The sequence below is a fragment of the Pleurodeles waltl genome, chromosome 3_1 (assembly GCF_031143425.1).
Source record: "Pleurodeles waltl isolate 20211129_DDA chromosome 3_1, aPleWal1.hap1.20221129, whole genome shotgun sequence".
Lineage (NCBI taxonomy): Eukaryota > Metazoa > Chordata > Amphibia > Caudata > Salamandridae > Pleurodeles > Pleurodeles waltl.
Window position 1 is genome coordinate 662,610,153 of NC_090440.1, and position 21,824 is coordinate 662,631,976.

At 42.6% G+C, this 21,824-nt stretch overlaps 1 protein-coding gene across 3 annotated transcripts in view; it reads left to right on the forward strand.

The window, feature by feature from the left end:
• Positions 1-21,824, forward strand: part of TSSC4 (tumor suppressing subtransferable candidate 4) — a 53,795-nt gene that overhangs the window by 12,443 nt on the left and 19,528 nt on the right. For all 3 annotated transcript variants that reach the window (XM_069223187.1, XM_069223189.1, XM_069223190.1), the window contains one exon: positions 16,554-16,659. The gene's annotated coding sequence lies outside the window, so the exon portion shown is untranslated. The remainder of the gene's footprint in view (positions 1-16,553; positions 16,660-21,824) is intronic.

Sequence of the window (21,824 nt, forward strand, 5' to 3'; positions counted from 1 at the left end):
GTACACTTACAAAAAAGCTGCTTTTTGATTAGCCCCTAGCTGATCAGTACCTAACAAGGAGATTAATTTCTAGTACCCAGAAAAAGCCTCATTACAATTTCAACCAACATATAATTTTGTCTTCTCTCCTTAACAGCTATCTGTGAACATCACAGAGTCCTAATAAAGGACTGGGGGCCAAATGTAGTTGGAACTGTATTTATATAGCGCTTACTACCCCTGACGAGGCATCAAAGTGCTTTTCAGCGAGTAGCATGGTACTCCGGACCCCAAAAAAGGATTAGTGGTGGAGTAGTATAGGGAAATATAAGTATGGTATTACTATAGGGAGGTATGAGTTAATTTGAGCAAGGGACGTGTAATTCTGCAGGGATGTGGAATTCCTATCGCCCGGGACATTTTGTTTGGGGTCAAGGGCAACAAGTTTTTATGTTTACTTTGTCCTTGGGACAAGTAGGCCCAACCCCCTGCAGCACAAACCCTTTGGCTGCCTGTTTACAAAGAGTGGAACTCTCTGCAGCTGAGGTAATGTGTTTCCAAAAGATAATGCTGTTCGAACTTGTATTTATGGTTCATTATTTGAAAGCCTTCATTATTAGGGTGCGTGCTGTAAATAAATGTTTTAAGGTCACACTTCACTACTGACGTTGGTTCCAGTACAAAAAAAAAAAACGTGTACACACATGTTTGAAAAGTTTAGGCTAAGAGGCTAAGTATAATGCTCCCAGAATGCTCTCTGATTATATGCAAATGAAGTGTCATTTAGTAAAATGTGTTGATGCATGCTAGTATTTCCCAAAAATATTACTAATGGAAAATCAGTGTAACCATTTTCAACACGATTATGGGAAGCATGAAAATAAACAAACACTGACAAAGCCAATTGATCTGACATATTTTTATAAGTCTTTTAGTTTCATCAATGCGTGTCATGTTTTGACATGGCTTTTGTAACACTTTATTGTTGTGGGAGCTACCAGGCCCTCAACATTGTAACAAACATTGGCAAAACCCCCACAAAAAGTTTTTGAACTCTTAAAGCACACGTTGCCACCAGCGGCATAACAAAGGCCCTGCAGCCGCCCTCCAGGGGGGCCCTTCTGCACAGCACCTGCCCTGAGTGAGTCTGGAGAGGGGGCTCCTCCATGTTCTTTGCAAAGGGGCACCCCCCAGTTTCGTTACGTCACTGATTGCCACTGTAGTTCCTGACACTGAACAAAACTACTTTGTGTGGAAATATGCTCCTTGTGGAAGAGCAGAATGCGATCACTCACAGTAAAGCCAGCCGAAAGAGAGAGAAATAGAAGTTTAATAAAAACAAAATGTCTTTGTTAACACCAGACCTAATTAGGGACCAAGACCCACATGTAGGTAGCTTTTTGCATGTCGCAAACAGCGACTTTCGCTGTTTGCGACGTGCAAAAAGCACATTGCGATGCACAAACCCAGTTTTGCGATTCAGTAACCTGGTTACCGAATCACAAAACGGGTTTGCGACTCGCAATTAGTAAGGGGTGTTCCCTTCCTAATTGCAACTCGCAGTGCAATGTAGGATTGTTTTGTGACCGCGAACGCGGGCGCAAACTAATCGCAGTTTGCACCCATTTCAAATGGGTGCTAACACTTTCGCAAAAGGGAAGGGATCCCAATGGGACCCCTTCCCCCATTGTGAATGTCACTGTAAACATTTTTTCAGAGCAGGCAGTGGTCCTGTGGACCACTGCCTGCTCTGAAAAAATGAAACGAAAACGTTTCATTTTTGTTATGCATCTCGTTTTCCTTTAATGAAAACGTGCTGCATTACAAAAAAAAAAAAAAAAAACCTGCTTTATTGAAAAGCAGTCACAGACATGGTGGTCTGCTGTCTCCAGCAGGCCACCATTCGCGAGGGGGTCGCAAATTGCGACCCACCTCATGATTATTCATGATGTGGGTATTTGCGAAGCCCTTGCGAATCACAGATGGTGTCAAGGACACCATCCTACATTCGGATTTGCGACTCGCAATTTGCAGGTCACAAATCTGAACCTACCTACTAGTGGCCCCAAATTCTTAAAGAAAGTCACAAAAGTGCACCCATGGTATATGTCATACCCCTATAAAATATTTGTGAACTGTATTTTAGCATGGGTAAATACGATGTGTAGATTTGCTCATGTGAAAATCTATTGAGCATTTGCAAGTTCATTTTCCCTCCAGCCACTTTCTTCCCAACCCTGGAAGAAGTTCTAATTCTGCCATTGTCAGGAGTAAATGTCCAACCTTTCTTATTATGGGAAAATATTAGAGAGAAGCTGGTAAAAATCTTTAAAACATGCAGGTTAGTAGGTTTGCAGACTCAAAGGCATTCCAGCCCTGGAACTATTGCTTACTGCTTCCTCCAGCCCCAGTATGCAGATCTGCAGAAAGGTGGCAAAATAAGGAAATTGCTACAGTAGGGATTGAAACTCCAAATATTCAAGCCCTACTATGGTAGTAGCCCTGGCATAATCAGAGAGGCTATTAATTGCTGCCATAACTTGTCGCCACACTACATGGCACCAAAGGGACAAGTAGATCATTTTACAGGACAAGTAGATTTGAGAAGCAACCTGTCCCCTGGACAAGTAGATATTTTAATAAATTCCACACCCCTGTTCTGTTAGTTGATTTGAACAGAATAATGAAGGAAGAGAGGAGGGAAGAAAGCAGAAGTGTTAATTGGGAGATCATAACAGTAAGATGAGGTTTGGGATGAGTAAAGGAGAGGTGGAGGGTGTAAGAGTCTGTAGAAGGGTATTACGGAGATCATAGAAGTTCAGTGGGGTTTGGGATGAGTCAAAGGAGAACAAAATGATGGAGAATTTAGTAGGGTTTTTTGGGAGTTCATAGTCGTAAACTGAGGTTTGGGGTGAGCCAGAAGGGGTAGAGGAGAGAAGAGTCTGGGAAGGGTTATTTTGGAGATCATAGTAGTATAATGGGTTTGGGATGAGCCAGAGTGGATAGACTGATAGCGGTGTAGGGTGATGATCAGTCACTGTAAAGAGAGTAAAATTATTTTTTTTCCTCTTGTACAGTATGATTAGAGTCGTAGCCATATAGATACATGACTACATAATCAAGGGAATAATTGTGTAAGGAATATAATTTTGAGATTTAAAGCTGTACTGTATAAAAGCAGGCTTTCAAGAGTTACAGTATTTGAAGCTAATGTATTTGTCATTTTATAGCAATATTTTCTTTCCTCAATATTTCAATAGTGAAATGCTTGTAGATAAATAGCTAAGATAATATGTATTTATTATGATAGATCAGATAAAAACAGACTCAAAGGCATCTGATCAAGCAACTGATATAGAAACTATGCAGTGACCTATGAACATGTCAAGGGTAGAATAATATGCATATATATATATATATATATATATATATATATATATATATATATATATATAGAAACATACACATATCCATAATAATAATAATAATAATGTATATACACATACATATCCATACACATACTAATACATACATATATACATTTAAAGTCAAATATACATTTGTTAAACTGGCATAAAGAGTATGTATATATTTTAAGATAAAATAGTTATTATACCTATTTGTACAAAGAAATACACATATCTAGATATAGATACACATAATCAAATTATAATGTGATTAGGTACATGGGCATATGCAGTCCATTTCTGTTTTATTATGGTGGTTATGTAGGAAAAAGCCAACTCTTGAGTAGTCTTCTGAAGATAAGATAGTTATCCTTGGATCTTATATTTGGTGGTAAAGAATTCCATAGTTTAGCTGCTTGAACAGAAAAAGATGTACCTCTATATTGTCTTTTTATTGTATGGTGATGTTTTGAGGCGGGGTGCCAATCTTGAGCCGAGGTTTCTTTGAATGTATTTCGTGATTTTATTCCTGATCCCCGTATTACTTTGTGAGTGATACAGAGCGGCTAGAAGGTGCCTCTTCTGGCAACCGGTAACCATTGTAAGGCCCTCAAGGTAGGGGAGAGGTGGGCCAGTAGTTTTTCATGTAGGAGTAGTCTGGCAGCCGATTTCTGAATGTGTTGTAGTTTTTTCATAGTAGATAGAGATGATCAATGGTAAAGGCCATTGGCTTAATCCAGTTTGTATAGTGCAAGAGAGATAGTAGCCTGCACCTTGTGTGGAAATCATAGGCGGAGGAGTTTTCATGGTAATGAAGCTTGATCTTGCTAATTTGTCCACTTGGGCATTCATTGCTAACTTTGAATCCATGGTAATTCCAAGGTTTTTTTACCTCCTTAAATAGTTTAGGATGTGGCCCCAGATCATCAGGCCAGGCACAGAGTGGGTCATAATTTTTCCAATCGCCACATGTGAGTATTTCTGTTTTGGAAGCATTCAGTTTGAGATGACTCCATGTCATCCACTGATCAACGGCTCTGAGGCAACTCAAGATCTGTGAGTTTGAGATGTCTTTGGGGCCTTTGTGTTTAAGGAATATTTGTGTCATCTGCATAGTTGTAGCATGTGAGTTGAAATTAATTGATCATTGTTGGTAATTATATCATGTAGATGTTGAAAAGCATTGGTGAGATGATTGAGCCTTGAGGGACCCCTGCTTTTGTGAAGTAGGGTTTGGATGACAAAGGGGAGTATGGATGATATTAGATCTGTTTTGAAGGTAGGCTGTGATCCCGCCGAGAGCAGTCCCCTCTTTACTGGCTTTGCAGAGTCTTTGTATTAGAGTGTCATGGTCATCTGTGTCAAAGACAGCTCAGATGTCCAGAAGTAGTGCAGCAACTCCATTGCGGTCTATTGTGTTTTTAAGATCATCCCAAATGGTGATGAGAGCAGATTCAGTGCTGAAAGAATGGAGTTATCTTCACTGAATGGTGACATCTGGGTGAAAGCTGCTCTTTATATCAGCTTGCCCAGGAAAGGACCATTTGTAATCGGTCTGTAGTTGTTGGGGTCCTGCGGGTCCAGGTTTTTTTTCTTTCATAACAGGGCTATGTATGCCTTTTTAAGATCTCCAGTAAAGATTCCTATAGGTAAAGAAGTATTGATTATTCTTCTTACTGGTAGGGCAGCAAAGGTAGATAAAAGAATATACTTGAAGATATACGGTGGACAAGAGTCAGAAGGGCCGCTGGAAGGCCTGCTTGCTTTGACCAGATCCATAAATTCATTTTGTGATATTTCTTTAAAGGAGTGCAGAGGCTGGGTTGGTTTTGTCTTGGAGGGAATTTTTGGAAACGGGTTGTGCTGGTGGTTTTCCTTTGTTTTAAATAGGAGTCTAATGTGTCTGCCTTGGTTGTATAATGATTTGCCAGTTTGTCTGCAAAATCTTGAGTAATGGGATGAGTTCTTTCCATGCATTTAGATTTGCAAAATTCATTGAGAATTTTATAAAATTCTTTATTTGCAGATATAGCATTTTGAATTGTGAGTAGTACCTTTTTCTTTGGCTTTTTTTCATTGTTGATTTATATATTCTGTTAAGATTGCGTAGCAGAAGTTTGTCTTGAATGTGTTTGATTTGAGCCAGGTTTGTTGCAGCCTTGTGATTTGTTGTTTTATTTTTTAAGTTCTGTATTTCTCCATGGTGCTTTTTTCTTTTATCCTGTTTAGTTTTTCTTAGTGGTATTAGGATAGCGAAAGCTTCCTGTAGCCACTTGTAAAGTTTTTTAACAGAGTTTATTGTTCCTAGATCTGTGTTGACTGTTAGTTGTGTTTCCAAGTGTTCAGAATTTAGTTTGTTCCATGGTCGATAGGTGGGGTATATGTAAGGTGGTCTTGGATGTGTTGATGTGTGGTGTTTTATGTTGGAAAGTAACCAAATGGTGGTCTAGCCATGTGACTGGTATGATGTTTTGAACGGTAACTAGTTCTGGGTTTTCAAAAACGACTTGTAGCATGTATTCAGTGGGATTGTGTACAATCTGATGTAGGTTCAGTGTAACTAGGCCAGTGATTATAGCTTTTGGATGGGGCATTTTGGGTTTGTCAAACCAAATGTTTAGGTCCCCAAGAATGCACAGGTTGGAGTATAGTGTTACAAGGTTTTAAATTGCGTCTAGAAATGTCTGGGAATGTAGAATTGCTAGTTGGTGGTCTGTAAAGGAGGAGGATGTTACAGGAGGAAATTGGTGCAGGGTTGCATCTGGTGAGGAGGTCGTCACAACCTTGTATAGAGATGTTGTCTGCTTTGCTGAAATGTGCTACTTGTTTGACTATAACAGCTAGTCCACCTCCTTTTTTGCCCATACGGTTTTGTATGATGGTTTCATAGCCTGGAGGAACGGCTTCATGTAACACTGGGGCCATGTCATCGCCCAGCCATGATTTTTTGTATGGTGTTTTTGTAGGTAAACAGTGCTCACAGATAATACACCAATTTTACATATAATAGATATTTCAAAGTGTTGCACCTACATGGGAAGATACACCCCCCTTTCCCTACTACAATCCGAAGATTGGAATTTGACAGATAAACTTTTTAGGGCACGCGCCACTTCCTCAGAAAGTCCTTGAATACTTAATATCTTCATAAGGAAATTACTTTCAGCCAATTCCTTCCACAGAAAGCCTTTAAACTGTTTATATCTTCATAAGGAAATTTCATTTCCAGCCAATTTCTTTCCTTTACAGGATCATCAAGTACTTCAGTATCTTTTTACATTAAATTTCCAATTAATCATAAGTTGTGCTAAATTTTCAGCCTTTGCAGTCAATCATAAGTTGTAGTTGATTTTCAGCCAACATGTGTTTTGTCAAAACCCACTTACTTGCACAAAGAACCTGCCATACGGGTGGCTCCAGGGTCTACCTATGATCTCACCATAATGCACGAACATCTGTCCTTCTGCTGGTTTGGTCTCCGGCACTCTGGCTGGGACTGCGCTCCCCTCTGTGTTCCAGCTTTCAGTCTTGTCCGCATTTGCTATCCAAGATCCGCAGCAGACATCAGAGTGAGCTCTGGTAGCCATTTTTCCACTGTATCAAGGTCTCAGAGCCGCTACTCTCCTTACCCGAAGCCAGTGCTCTCCACTTGTTATTACCAAAGGCAGAGTTACTTTCCATGAGCTCCTACACAGTTTTCTCCTGTTCTTCTTTCGCTTGTTTTTTGGTTGGAAGTGACTTTGCCTTTTGTTTCTTCCGTTACCTCAAGGGCACTGGTTGCCACCGAGGGTTGTTTTTGCAGTGCTTGGTGGCAGGCCCAACCATAACCTCATCGGTTCCAACTATGTCCATGCCTCCTGAACCAATTAAAAAAAAAAAGTCTTGTCCCCATGGGCAACTCCCCACTTTCAAGGGAGTATTAGCGTGTATTTCAAATTAAATTGTTGGAGGACTCTTTGAACGTCACAAATGCTTCTCTCTGTCGCTGGACCAGTGTAATCCAGTTAGAGATTGACTTCTCGCCCTCCGAGCACCCAGGGGCTGTGCATCCTAGCATTCTGCAGAATTACACCCCTATCTCGGAAGTTCATAAGGCATATTATAATAGGGCGCTGGCCTGCCCCCGGCACCAGTGACTTCGCTGGCACGCGACGTGCCCTCTCAACCAGGAAGAACTTTGATGGCTACTCTTTTAGTACACTCCCTACCAGGCAATTTTCAACCAACAGTTCCACTCTAGGTCTCTCTGTCCTCTCGGCATGCCTACTAGCCAAACATTGTCGTTGATACTCTCTTTCCCAGTCTTCCAAGAGGGCTGTTAGCATATCTTCATCTCTCTTTCTATGCACACACATCTTATCATGAGGTCCTTGACATTCTGGTGGAGTGTGGTCAGTTGTGATTTCCTCTCTTGCACTTGTTCAGTCAGTGTTTTATGATCCTCCATCAAAATTCCCACCTCTGTGCCCACTGTGGCAATCTAGCCCTCTAATGCCTGTTTCGTATCTTTAATGGCCCCCGATATTATTGCTGTATCTTTGGCCAAGGAGTCTCCTGAGCGCTCAGTTTGATTCTGTGTAGCATTCACTGGACCTGCCATTTCTTCCTGTGGTCCACCATGTGATGCACACGTCCTCCCCAATGGGGGTTCCAGTCTGCGAGTACGTTGGCCTTCTATGCTGCTTCTGTCAAAAACAGGGTAGCCTTAGTTGTCCTCAGCCATGTGGCCGCATCCCAATCACTGGTCTCAAGCAGTTATTATGGGCCCAACATGGTCCCCAGTGTATCGAGGAGTTCCTTCCCCTACGTCCGTTGCCTCTCCGGGTCCCCCCCCCCGACATATTTTCTGATTATGCAGAACACTTAATTGGACAGCTATCGGGGTCGACTGTGTAGGGAGAGATGTCCTCAAGGGGCCCTATCCCTCCAAATGCAGGAGGTGTTGGGGGGGGGGATATTTTACCAATAGACCACTTGTTTGTAGTGTTGCCTCTTCTCTGGTCCCATCTCAGCCCTGTCTCGCTAGTTATTAAGGGCTTTTAATTAATTATTCACATTCAGGTCTCCCCCGTTGTAGTATGAGCCCTCTTAGCACTACAGTTCCCTTGCTTCCCTCTGTGGGTTCACCGCCTACTCAGTCAATTTTGAGGCCCAATACAGCGAGGCTCAGTTCTCGGTCTGTGCCCAGGACCCCACCACCTTTGCTGTTTGTTGCTTTTCCTATTGATGATTGGTTTGCAGGCCTTTTTGCTACCACCTGACTCACTGTGGCAGTATGGGTGTGCAAACCGCCGGTCTCTCGATGTTGCCAACTTGGGAAGTGTTCACGTCGGTCCCGTCTGCACTGTAGCACGATCGTGGCCTCAGCCAACCGATGGTTCGGGCCGGCCCCCTTCATGGTAGAGCAGCTCCTGCCTATCACCAAGTGGAGTCCCAGTGCAGATGCTCACCGTTGCTCAGGCACTGCTGCTTCCCGTGTTGCAGGAGAGCTTGTATCTGGCCAGGCATCTTCCCTGGCCTCCTTCACTCACTCTCAGGAAGTAGGGAAACGCTGCAGCCCGTCATTTTGTCTCCGTGTGGCCACAATTCCTTCAGCTCGAAGTCAGGTCACAGTGTAATTTTGGGACAAGCTCTGCTTCCAGGGTGACCCCCAACGAGTCGGAGGTCACCCGCCCCACAGTTCGTGATGTCGTGCCCATTTCATTCAGGATTCTTGCCCTTAAGGCCCCCGGTCTACGGGAGCTCTTAACGGTATGTCTTTCTCCATGCCCGGCCACGGCAAGCCCCTCAGTACTTCATACATCTGACCGGAAAATGTTCACCAAGCTCACAGGATGTACGTTCACTTGAAAAAATGCTGCAGAAAAAGACTGCTTTTCGGTCATTAAATTTCCTGTGCAGGAGCTTGAATGTGGGTATGAAATTGGTTCCTATCTCTGTTTCTACAAGTCTGTGGACTACCGGAGTCATTGAAAACATTCCTTTATATTTGTTTGTATTATGTTTCTAAATTGTTCCCATTCTGTGAAAATTGAATAGTCCATGATAGTTTTCAGTATGTTTTAAAAGAGGTCTAATTTTTCAGTCTGAGTTACAATTCATATTTTTAGTTGTGCTTTCCCGCCTTAGAATAACTTCTATTTTGGAGCCAGTGCTCTTTTCATATAGGTAGTTCCAGCTACTGGCAAGAGGAAGTGTGGAAAAACTGGGGGGAAAAAAGAAAGAAAAGAAAATGTCCAAACAGCTGTTCATTCAGAGAGCCTCACTACCCATAATTTTAAGTAGCTTGCTTCCCCTCTAACAAAAAATACCATACATTTAAATGGAAGGTTTATAAAAATATTTGATGTCTGTCTGTTACTACTTGAAAATCGAGCCAATATTACGCGACAGAGAGGATGGGCAGCCTGAGTAAACAGTTGTGGGAATTGAGAGGGAACCCTCCACTAATGTATTTAGGCCTCTCTTTCATTAACTGTTTTTAACCCATTTATTTAAAATAGATTATGCCATACATGTGTAGCCACCCATACTTTCACTCACAGTTTTTAAGCATGCTGGTTTCATATCTGCTTTTAAACCCCAATGCATGTATCCCTTTGCCTGCTCTATAGAAAAGACTTCAATTTAACGGCTCCTATTCCAGCAAAAAGGTATCCAGGAGTATCTCACTTTTTTCTCGAGTATAGAAAGTCCAGCGTTCTAGTTGTTCACTTGAACTTTGTGGTGAAGCTACGGTAGACCATGTGAGAGTCAACAGCTGCTGGCATGCCAGACTTGCTTTCATAGTTGAGGAAGGTATTTGAGAATTTATCAAGAATGTGTCCTGATTTTGCTTTTTAGAGCATGACCAATAAATTATATGACAAAATGAAACCTCTCATGTTGTCATTAACTGAAGTCTTTTCCACCAGAAATAATTTCAATTGTACTTGTCCTATTTCAACAAAATGGCTTTCTGGTATGCCTCACATCTGTCATGAATATACATGTTAGTGCTCTAAATCTGGGCTTAAGCAACATTGGAATACCTGCGAATCATCTGAGAGATTACTGCTGCTGCTGCTTTTGCCAGTACATGTTTCACTCAGCATGTCAGATAATCATCTTACCGGGGTGAGTAAGATTTTTATGAATAAAAACTGTGTCCCCAAGAAAGAGAAAAAAAAAACATTTCTCTAAAACATGGTTCATCAAATCCAAGCATAGGATCAGCATTTTCATAGTTTAAAATCAATTTATAATTATGATGCATGCTGACATTTAAGTTTCAAAGTGTCTGGGGCTATTGATGTTTATTTATGCCTGATGTGATTGAGGCCTTGCCCCCAAAAACTAGAGTGATTTACTATGAAGTACTTAACAGAGAACCCAGAAATGTATTTTATTTGGAGTCCCAAATGGTACAATGTGATGGATATAGTAGGTGTCTTACATAAAGCACTGCCTGTATTGATGAGCAGATAGAAATACAGTTTAATATAGAACACCAGGACAGGGCAAGTATGGGTTTGAATGTGTACAATTGCAAAAGTGGGTTTGTCCTGGGGTGTAGAGAGAATGTAGATTGTAAAGGATGACGTCAGGTGACAGACCAGTGATCTTTTTGAGGTCTTTGTGAAAAGAGAAACATTTAAACTGTTTTCGTAGAGCCTGCCTGGAGGGTTTTGTCTGTCTTATTACTAATAGTTGCATTTAATGGTGGATAAGCTAGACCAGTGCAACAATGCTTAACTGGTTGCAATATGAAGCCTAAAGGAGCAAGAGGATTTCTTTGGCACAAACTAGAGTGGTGGTCCATCGCTTAGCTCAAGTTGATAGGTCAGGTTGGGGAGTACAGTCCTTTTCTTTAACCAGACACATGGTAAACAAGAAATCTAAGCCACAAAGAGACTACGGGGTCATTCCGACTCCCGCCGGCGGCGGTAACCGCACGCCCGGCGGGAGCCGCCAGAAGACCGTACCGCGGTCAAAAGACCGCGGCTTTCATTCTGAGTTTCCCACTGGGCTGGCGGATGACCGCCAGAAGGCCGCCCTCCCGCCCGCCCAGCGGGAAACCCCCTTCCACGAGGATGCCGGCTCCGAATGGAGCCGGCGGAGTGGAAGGGGTGCGACGGGTGCAGTTGCACCCGTCGCTATTTTCAGTGTCTGCCACGCAGACACTGAAAATCCTAATGGGGCCCCGTTAGGGGGCCCCGCGACACCCGTTCCCGCCAGCCAGGTTCTGGCGGTTAAAACTGCCAGAACCAGGCTGGCGGGAAGGGGGTCGGAATCCCCATGGCGGCGCTGCTTGCAGCGCCGCCGTGGAGGATTCCCTGGGGCGGCGGGAAGCCGGCGGGAAACCACCGGCTTCCCTTTTCTGACCGCGGCTTTACCGCCACGGTCAGAATGCCCCCGGAAGCACCGCCAGCCTGTTGGCGGTGCTTCCGCGGTCGTTGGCCCTGCCTGTCCATGACCGCCTGGGTCAGAATGACCCCCTACATCCTTTGCCCAGAAACCTCCCTTTCATAATATGCCTTATGGGGGTTTGTGAATGCCACATATAGAAACATGGGCATAACCTGGTTAGTGCTAGCTCAGTAGGTGAGATTGAGCAACCCTCCAAGACCAGCTTGGAACTGAACTTAATTACAGAATGAAAGCATTTGGACTTTGATTGCAAAAGTCTGGTCTTCTCCTTTTGGAGCCGCAGTTAGGGTCGTGAAAGAGTGGGGAGGACTCACCGGGTCTCCCCCAGTTCTCTCCAAAGTGAGTAGTCCTTCGTTCTTCCGTGGGCCTAGGCATCGATCGAGCCAAAGTAGAAGTTAAGTCTTATGGGTTTAAAGAAGAAAACAAGAACTGGGTAGATCTTTGTTACATGGTTGCCATGTCCAGCTCCGCAATGTTTGTGGCTCAAAGGTTTTAATGCGCTGACAGTCAATCTTGTTGCAAGGAATTCAAAATACTTTTCCAATTAGATAATTCCCTACATTGTATGGGATTCTAGTTGCAGGTGGTTGCTACAAGCATTATTGTGGCAATACAAAGCTTAAGAAATGTGACTGATACCCAGCCTTCTCCTTTTAAGAATTTATGTTGTGAATAAGATCCTGGTTGTTCCATTTTTCACCTTTGAGTAGGGACAGGTTGAAGTTTAATTTTAAGCCTGATAGGATGTTTGTAGTTTCCAGATTAAAGGGACGCAAAATGATAGGTTATCTGGTATTAGGGGACAGATAGATGGATGTGCTTCCCTCTCGAATTTTGTAAAGAATAAAGAGGAGTCTTCCTGGTCTTGAAACTTAGATAGTTGATGGGTTGTGACCAGTGGAATTTACTTGAGCCTGCATGACTTCAAGTTGTCTAAGTTCATATCTTGTGTATTCTTTGTGGATTTATATGCTTTTTGTATTAATGTCCAGTCAGCTCCGGTTTGTTCCTTAAGTAGCAATTGGTCCTCTGCTGGCCCTTACAGCAACTTTTTTGATAGTGGATTGGTGATTTTCCAGGTACCCTAATGGCCCTTTCTGGCACAGCATGTAGGTTCTACAGATGTTAGCTATTGGCAGGGAAGAGATCACATTGGTGAAATTGTCAGGAGCCATAAACTGCCTTTTACAGACGTAAGTAACATTGATAGTTCTGGTGTCAGAACAGACAATATGCTGTTTGTCTCCCTTGGGTGTTGTGTTCTAAATTTTAATGGTATTATTCTTCATTGATCGGTGGGATTAGAAGGGTAGCAGAATGTTGGTAGTGAATCTTCCTTTTGTACCTAATAGCCCCTTCTCTTTATCACCGATTATTTGTGAAACAAGGGTTTTCTCCTTCTCTTTTCTCCACTCCGAGCCTGGTTAGGTGTAGCAAGGTTTAAAGTTTTGGAGCGAGGAGGTCTTGGTTCAAGTGTTGTTGCTGTGAAAACTAGCAAGCACCTTAAAGATATTTCTGTCAAGACCTCTTAGCACTTAATAAAGATCCTCTGCTCTGTTACACTCATGTCCCAGGCTGGAGCTGTGCTTTCATGGCTACCCAAGTGGGTGTAATTCTGCACCTCGGCCAAACGACCTCTGGCACATGCCCTCCAAACGATTCTCTCCTTACCTTAACCAGGTCCTGCCTATGTTCTTCAGACAATGAACTCTTTCAAGCACACTGGCACCACCTGCGGCTCACTGTTGAATACAATTTTAGCATTAATGTGCTGCACTGAAATGGCCATAGCTGTGCCTACTGTGGCATACTCATAGCAACGTTTTATGCTTAATGAGACATGACTAGGCCTGACAATCTAAGCACTGATTATAAAAGATTTGGGTGTGTTTAATGAATAATGAAGAAAACTCTAGTATGGTGGGCCATTTCAAGAAAGTCTAGTCTATTACTCATGACATATTAAAGGCAGCTCTTTTGTGAATCCAAATTAACATACTGAGTTAGGTCAGTACTTTGACTGTCCCATCTATGAACATCCTCTAGTATCGGGAATATGTCCAGATTATTTTACAGTGACTGCTGGGATAGAAAAGTCCCCGGCATGGTGAAAAGATCTGTACCCCTGTTGTCTCGATCCCTACTACTGATTTATTTTGTCCTAGGCGAATATGGATCATGTGTATGCGCCATGCAAAGGCCTGTTTCATGAATTAGCACTGCCCTCATAGTAGTGAAAATCTACTGCATTCATCAGGAGTTGAACTGCACAAGCATGGTGGTGACAGCATACCATGTACCAATAAGTAGTAGTGAACAGGTCCTTTTTATTCTGTGTCTCTAGAGCGAGGCCTACAGGCTCACTAACCTTTTTAAAAGCTCCTCTGCTGTGTTTTTAACTCACCCTTGGTCTACATCAGGTTGATGTGAAAGTGCGTGCCTGATGAAAACGTGTACTGAATGCAGCTTAGTGCGCAAGACATACCCTACAGAGAGGGTGCAATGTGGAACATTGTTTACATTTTTAAATGTGTGCATGCTGGCAATGTGTGTTTGAAGTGACACACTTTGGTACAGTACAGAAAGACCGTAGTACTGAACCGTGTGCGCAGACTTTGTGTTTGCTGCATGTGGGAATGTTGGTGGTAGCGTGGTACATGGCACAACAGTACTATACAGTAGAGTGTGCTGTCATTGTACACTGAGTACAGAAGTGCCTGCAGTGGTACATTACATGTAGGACCTTGGGCTCCATTTTGGGAAGTGAGTGGTAAAGAAATCCCCCCAGACAGAGTTTTTATATTTGTGCATTCCTGTAAGCGTGTGGGACAAGCTCTGGATGAGGGGGAGCCCGGCTCTCCTTTGCATTTTAAAGGGCTCTTTGATTCAGTGATTGATCTCAAGGAAAGAGCGTGGGCACATCTCAGGAAGAGGGACATGGGGCTGATGAGAGAGTCATAAAGGGTAGGGCTGAGGGCCCAGGATTAACCTTTGATGCACATATCACTATGGCTGACTTCCAGGTATGAGATCTGGTCACTCCCATGAATCTTTTTGTGGGTTAATCAACCTTGGAGTCCTGCCTGCTGTGACAGACATCCTTTCAGAAGGAAGATGATGGGGAGAAATGTCCATTTCAAAGAAGGAGAGCCTCAACATAAAACTTCAAATTCCAGATCCCATATCACATTTAGTGTCTGGAAAGGAACTATAAGTGGGGGAGTTTGAAATCCTCAACTTGTCATCTGCTGAGCAGCCTGCCTTGCTGCAAGGTGGGGAGGAAGCTTTGCAAGACTTCTGTCTGTGACCAGGATAACGGGCACAGACTGCTAGTCTCCCTGCTGAGTGAGGTAACATCACCCAGGGAAACCAAGAGATCGGTCCTGGAATCTGGAGCACCAGTTTCTGCCTGCTCACCAAGACCAGTGTGCCCGTGAGGAGAGGAGCGTGTTTCAGGAAGTGAGATCCAGAGGTGGAACCCAGATGTGTGGGGCCACTGAGCGAGGTGTGAGGAGCAGTGTTACACTGATTGGGCTGTTGCCCATGGGCAGCGTTATGAGTTTGGCGACCATGTGTTCCAGGAGAGGCCACCATGTGCCAAGGAACTGTACTAAATTGATCGGGCTGTAGCCTGCGTGTGGGAAAGTTGCCCTAACCTTGTATGGTTGGTGGAACAGCGAGAGAGACACCTTGTCCGAGCGACCCTGTATGCCAGGAGGGGACACTTGGAGCACTGAGGCCCGAGGTCTGGTTTGTTGCCCAGGACCTGAAAGTGCTGCTACGACCAAGACGTTGGGAATTTTGTGTCTGATAAGGCCTGAGGACAGAGCAGCTCAGGAGAGAGTGCTGGCGCCTGCCAGGAGCTTTGCCGGTCTGGGCTAGGAATGCACTGCACTGCACTGCACTGTTGCCAGCTTTCCTGCCACTGGAGCGAATAAGCTAAGAAAAGGGCCTACTGACCCGGAAGATTTAACGCCTCTGGTTTTTGCAACCCTGCTTGACTAAGTGACTACAACTTATTGATTGAGTCCGAGAGGGGGATACCCAGTGACAGAGCCTAGTAGTTTATGCTCCTTGGGTGTCACCATGTGCAGATGGGGAATAACAGCACTCATTACATGGCCATCAGGTAGCCTGACCACTACTAGAGTGCCTACCTCACAGGGGGGGAATGTGTTAATGCTTTCTGAATGTTGTTTACCTTTTGCATATGTAGAATTGGAATTAAAATGCTTCTTTTTATCCAAAAACAAGTATTTGGCCGGGCATTGATTTAGTGTGTGTGTTTTGCTTGCATGTTGTGTTATGAGTCTTGTTTACACTTCCCCTCTCAGGGAACCGTGACTGCTCAAGTCACGCTATTAACTGAGAGTCAGTTGCAGAAGGGTGAGGAAGGGTGCTTGACCCAGTTGAGTGGGATCCATAGTAGAGTGGACCCTGGGACATCTGGAGTGAAAGGCCTCAACCTCCTTGGTTGGGTCCAGTAGGCCCTGCATGGCCTGCAGCCCTCCTGAACAGGGTTCTGTCAGTGACTCTGTAATATTCTTCTTTGAATGTTTGCTAAAACCTCTTGAAAAAGGGAGGTCAGTTGTCGTCACTGAGTCCATTAAATGATGTCCTTTTTGAGAGGACCCTTGATTTACAACAGGATCCAAAGTAATAAAAAAGTAGTGGGGCAACTCTCACAGAATTCTGATAGATTCTCGGCTGAGATGAAGTAAATGCAGGTCTGAGATGTCTGCTTTGCTTTTTCAACAGGTACTGGGCAATGTATCCACATGGAGGATCCAGAAAGTGATCTGTCTCTGCAGAGAGACGCCATTTTATCTGAGCTGCTCGACATCCATAATACAGCAACAAGCCTGTGAGTATTGCACATCATGTTTATATAGAGGTCATATTACTACAGGTGGCAGGGGACCTTTCAAAGTGGGGTGGTGTAAAAGTTGGGGTTGAGTTTTGCGTTGCCAGCTAACCTGACTGACATGAGCTCGTTGGGAGGGGGTTCTCTTCTGAGAAAAAGTTTTGAAAACGAGGGACGAATGGAGCATTTTAAAGCTAATTTTAATAAAGACTTTTGTGAGAATGCAAGGTTTGTGAAGAAGTTTTGGACATGTAGTCTTGAAATATTCAAACACAATAAAGACTGTACCATATCTTCCTACATTAAGTATGTTTCAAGAGTTACTGTAGTGTGGAAATTGTATAGTACAACAAGGAAGGCTTTTCATTAGCTAACCTGCACACAGTTGTCTCTGCGTTGCATATGGTTAGTAAAACTCAGATATCTTCATATAGTGACTGTCTTGCACAACATGTAAACATAAAACTAGAAGTTAATCTTGGGTTATGTGAGTGGCCAAAATTGTGTGATCGTAGGCAAATATTTTATTTCACTGGCCATCATTTTGTTTCATTATCACGTATGAAAGCACCATCAAATATGTTCAGGATGTGAACTGTTAAAAAAAAAAAAAAAATCATATTTGAAAGTCTGATTTCATCTATAGAATTCCAGGTCATATACAAATAAAGTATACATTACAACTGACTTACCTCTTAGTTCAGTAATGGTGTTGTTATAAGGTGCAGGCCTAAATGTGTTTAGTAAGTTCAAGTCAGCATGATCAGTTTTGGAGATCCAGGGAGCTGTCTGTCAATTAGGAGGCTCACAAATCCAAACATTTGAGCCCAGTAACACTGCAGTCTTGAGCAACCTGCAAACGTATGTACAATGCCCATACCAGCACTTCGATACAGTGGATAGTGATAGTTGAACCAATGTACCCATTTGTAAGATTAACTAGTTTATAGTCTAAATTAAATAATGTTTTTACTTGGAAGATAACAAACTATTTCCTTAGCTTGGCAGATAAAATAGTTCCTACGTTTAAAGTCTTGCTTAAATTAGTTGGCGCAATATTTGTACCCAATACATTCCTCCATTTCGATGCGTTATCTAAATCATCAGTTTCACATTGTATAAATATTTTATAGTAAGTTTTACCCTTGATACTTCTAGAAGTGGTCATATATGTCAACAAAGGACAGGGAGAAATATTGAACTGACCATGCTTGATGTTTTGTATAAACAGTCTGAATTGCAGGGATTTGAAAAATGAGTGTTTAGGTAAACCATAGTTGTTTTGTAAATAAGAGAAGGGGAGTATGATTTGTTCTTCACCTATGTCTCTGAGCCAGCTGATTCCAACATTTCGCCAGATTCTAGAAGGTCTATCCTCAAAGATTGGGGGCAAGGCCAAGGAGTGTCATAAAGGAATGCAGTGATGAGACAATGCGATACTAAACATTTTACTTCAAGTCTTCTAAAGCTTGATAGTGTTCTTTCTTAGAAAAACTTGGTCCAGAATAGTTATGTAGAGATGTTTTAGATGTATGCCCCAGGCTTAGTTCCTAGATTGATGGTAGTTTAATTTTTGGCTGTGATCCCAAATCGTTCCCATTTTTTAAAAACTGAATGTGATTTAGCATCACAGAAAATGTATAATACCTAAAGTTTATCAGTGGGAGTCCACTTCTCAGGACTGGGAGTCTGAGATATTTTAGGATTCTACAAGGCCATCTGTATTCCTAAATAAAACTTGATCAAAGAGACTAATCACTTAAGTCATTTAACATTGTCCAATTAAAGTCAAATGGAACTTATTCTGACATTCAAGTTATTTCTAACTTTTTGTGGTTCATAATTAATTGTGGTAATACTCTCATTGTCCATAGTCCAGTTGATCCCCAAGTAAACTGTGTGTTTAGTAATCCTAGGATATTGCAAGTTGGCATAACGATTTATTCGAATTTGAGCTTTATTTTTATTTATTAGATACTCTGATATTAATGCAAAAACTTTAGCCTCCTCTATTATGGAATCAGTTGCAGTTCTTGGAGATTTTGTTGTGATAGATTTTCCCATACGTTTAGTTTCCTTGAAAGGGATACATATATATCTCAAAAGCAGCAAATGGGGACATCTTGCCTTGTCCCACGAGTTGCTGTGACATTATCTGATGTCCCCCCATATTTTGTAGATTAGAGGCTGGGTTTTTGTATAGTGCTTTAATTGGTTTAATAAATTGTTGTCCAAATCCCATAACTGCCATAATCTCCCATAGATCTACCCAGACAACCCGCTCAAATGCTTTTGCAGCTTCTAGCAGGTTTATTGCCAGGGTAAGCTTTGGTATTCTGCAATGTCAATTAATGTAATGGCCCTATTGATATGTTCAGTTGAGCTTTTGCCAGGAAGGAAGCCATGCTGCCAGTGTTTTCATAACCTTGGAAATGATCCTGCTAAGGCTCGCGGTCATTATTTTAAAGTCACTATTAATCAGTGAAATCTGTTGAAATGATCCAAGATGTGTAGGATCTTCATCCTTTTTAAACAAAAAGTACAGTAGATGTTTCACTCCTTAAAGATCGTACATGCTGCCTTTTCTGGACTTCTCTCATCAGAGAGAGCATTATATGACCTATAATTGGCATGATCACAAGATAAAAATGTGGAGGTGTACCATCTGGACCCACCAGTCTTACGTGGGGATGGATGCTAATTGCATCTTTAAGTTGTTGTAAAGTTATTTTGGCCTTGAGCCTTACTTTGTCTTCAGTTACTAAACAAGGCAATTTTAGATCCCTTAGATACTCCATATTTAAAGCCTGTAGCTCGTTGCTATAAAGGGTTTGTTTAAAAACTGTGAAAACCTTGCGTTATGTCGCTCCACACTTTGATTCAATCTCCCTCTTTTGCATAAATGACTTCTGTGTTATTTCTGTTCATTCTCTGGCATATTTGTGATGCTAGCGCTTTCTTGATTGAGTTGCCAGACTCATAATGTAGACTGCCCCTGTAGATCTCCCACTAATGCCGGTACATCATTGAGAGCGTTAAGGTGGCTTTATGGAGGAAGATCTCGGGGGACAAAATACACCCCAGATAAACTGTTGTACTTCAGCTTGGACCAAAGTCTTATTAGTGGCTTTAACATAGCATCTCGGGGCACCCCAGGTTCACTTCACTTGTTCATTTAAGAAATGATACCAAGCGAATCAGAAGCTAGCTGTGTGTACCAGGACAGTATTATGCATTGTGGTTACAGACTATGGCTCTGAAGGGACTGTTGGTGGACCATTCACTTTCACTCTGCATCTCTTAGGGTGCATTACTTGGGGGATCTCAAGAGGTAGGTGATCTACTTTCCCTGGACAGTAAACCAACTTATATACTTTACTTTATTGTGTACAGGCGACGTGTCCTCCCAGCTATTTGAAGCTGGTCACAAACTCAGGTGGCAGGAAGACGTTCATGCACTTTATATTCAACACATTAAAAACTGTAGGTGACAGAAGCATAGCTTGATATCTGCACATCCTACGTATTTCATAGTAAAGACCATAAAACTACGGAGCACATTTTAATCTACTGTTTTGTATTTTATACTTTAATAATCTAGATATTTTGTCGATTCTGTCACCTGTGTTATCAAGGATCAAAAGGTATGAGGGATTGCTTTGTTGTGTTTTGTTATGGCGCATCATTGTTATTGATAATGACATTTTCATTTGAATTTAGGTTTTGTCTCTTGACTGTAGGTTATGGGCGAATGAGATGTAGTTTGGACAGAAGGGGGTGGGGAGTCACCAGCTTTCATGGGTTAGGTTATATTTAATGATGGGTAAACACATCTTAAATGATTGTCCGATGGAATTTGAGCTTTGTAGAATGATCCAAAGAAACTCTGCACTGTTTTCTAACTGCATCCCATTTTCCTTCTACCTGCAGATGCCTAATTGTTATCATTTCTGTGTAGTTTATGAGAGATCCCATTCACTTTAAGAAGGTTTAAGACCCTGTCATGGTACAGGATCTCCTCTTCTGCTCCCAGTGGATGCCTTGAGAACAGAGGTGGAAGTCACTGGAGTAGCACTCTGATATTATTTGAACATTTGATACCATTTCTACCATTGAGTATCCAACTGAGCCTAGGATGAGGCCTTTCTTCTGGGCAGCTTGCAATCTTTCTTCTTTTGTCTTTGAAGTCTTGCTCTACTCTACCTCGTAAAGTTAGCACTATCAAATCTCAGTGTGTGGATGAGTTTTACAAGTGCCTGTTGATATGAAGATTATATTTTTCAAGGACTCAGCACACTACTTGGTGTCTGTGTGTGTAGGTTTTATCGAAATTGGATGCAAGGGCAGATTGTAAAATCTTTGAGTGCTAGTAAGACCCTGCTTTTTAGGTCTCGCCTAGACCGCTCATGTGCTGCCTTTTCGAAACCTTTCGTTTTTAAGTCAGTGGTTTAAAGACCACCCATTGTTTACCATGGGTTGGCTTCATTGCCACTCTCATTTGCTTGCTTCTTATTTGTCAGCTGTTATAGGCTCTGTTCCTCTTCCTGTGTTTGTCCCTCACCTCGAGCATGGATGCATTACTTGCGTCCTTCCACTGCTCATTTTTCTAGGCACTACTTTTTGTCCTTGGATTGAAAGCGTGCCTTTTTTCAGCTGCCCCCTCGTGTACTTTTCCCCTCTGTTTTCTTCCCTCCTCCATATTCCTCGCCTGCCTGTCTGTTTGCCCCACCTGCACTCCGTCCCTTGTCTGTGTTGGCTTGCCCCCCCCACCTTTTCTTCTCCTTGTTGGTTTGCTCCACCTTCCCTCCCTCCATTCGTTGTCTTTGTTGGCTTGCCCCAAAGTTCATTGTGGGTTTTGGCTTGCCCCCACCCTGCCTCCCTTTCCCACTCTGTTTGTTGTTGGTGCAGACTTGCCCCCACTCTCCCTCCATTTGTCCCTGTTAGACACATCTGGCCGCATCATGGTTCCTTTTTTCCCCTTACATATTTCCCTCTGTGTTGCCTTGCTCCATTTTGTCAACCGTTCTGCCCTCCCTCCTGCCAGTTATTTAAAACTAGCATTTGCCGTGCAATAGGTCTCCCATTTGTGAGAGTTAAAGCTATTGGTTTTGTAAATGACAATGTATTTTACCTATGTGTTTTGGTTTGGAGTGTAATGGGTTTAT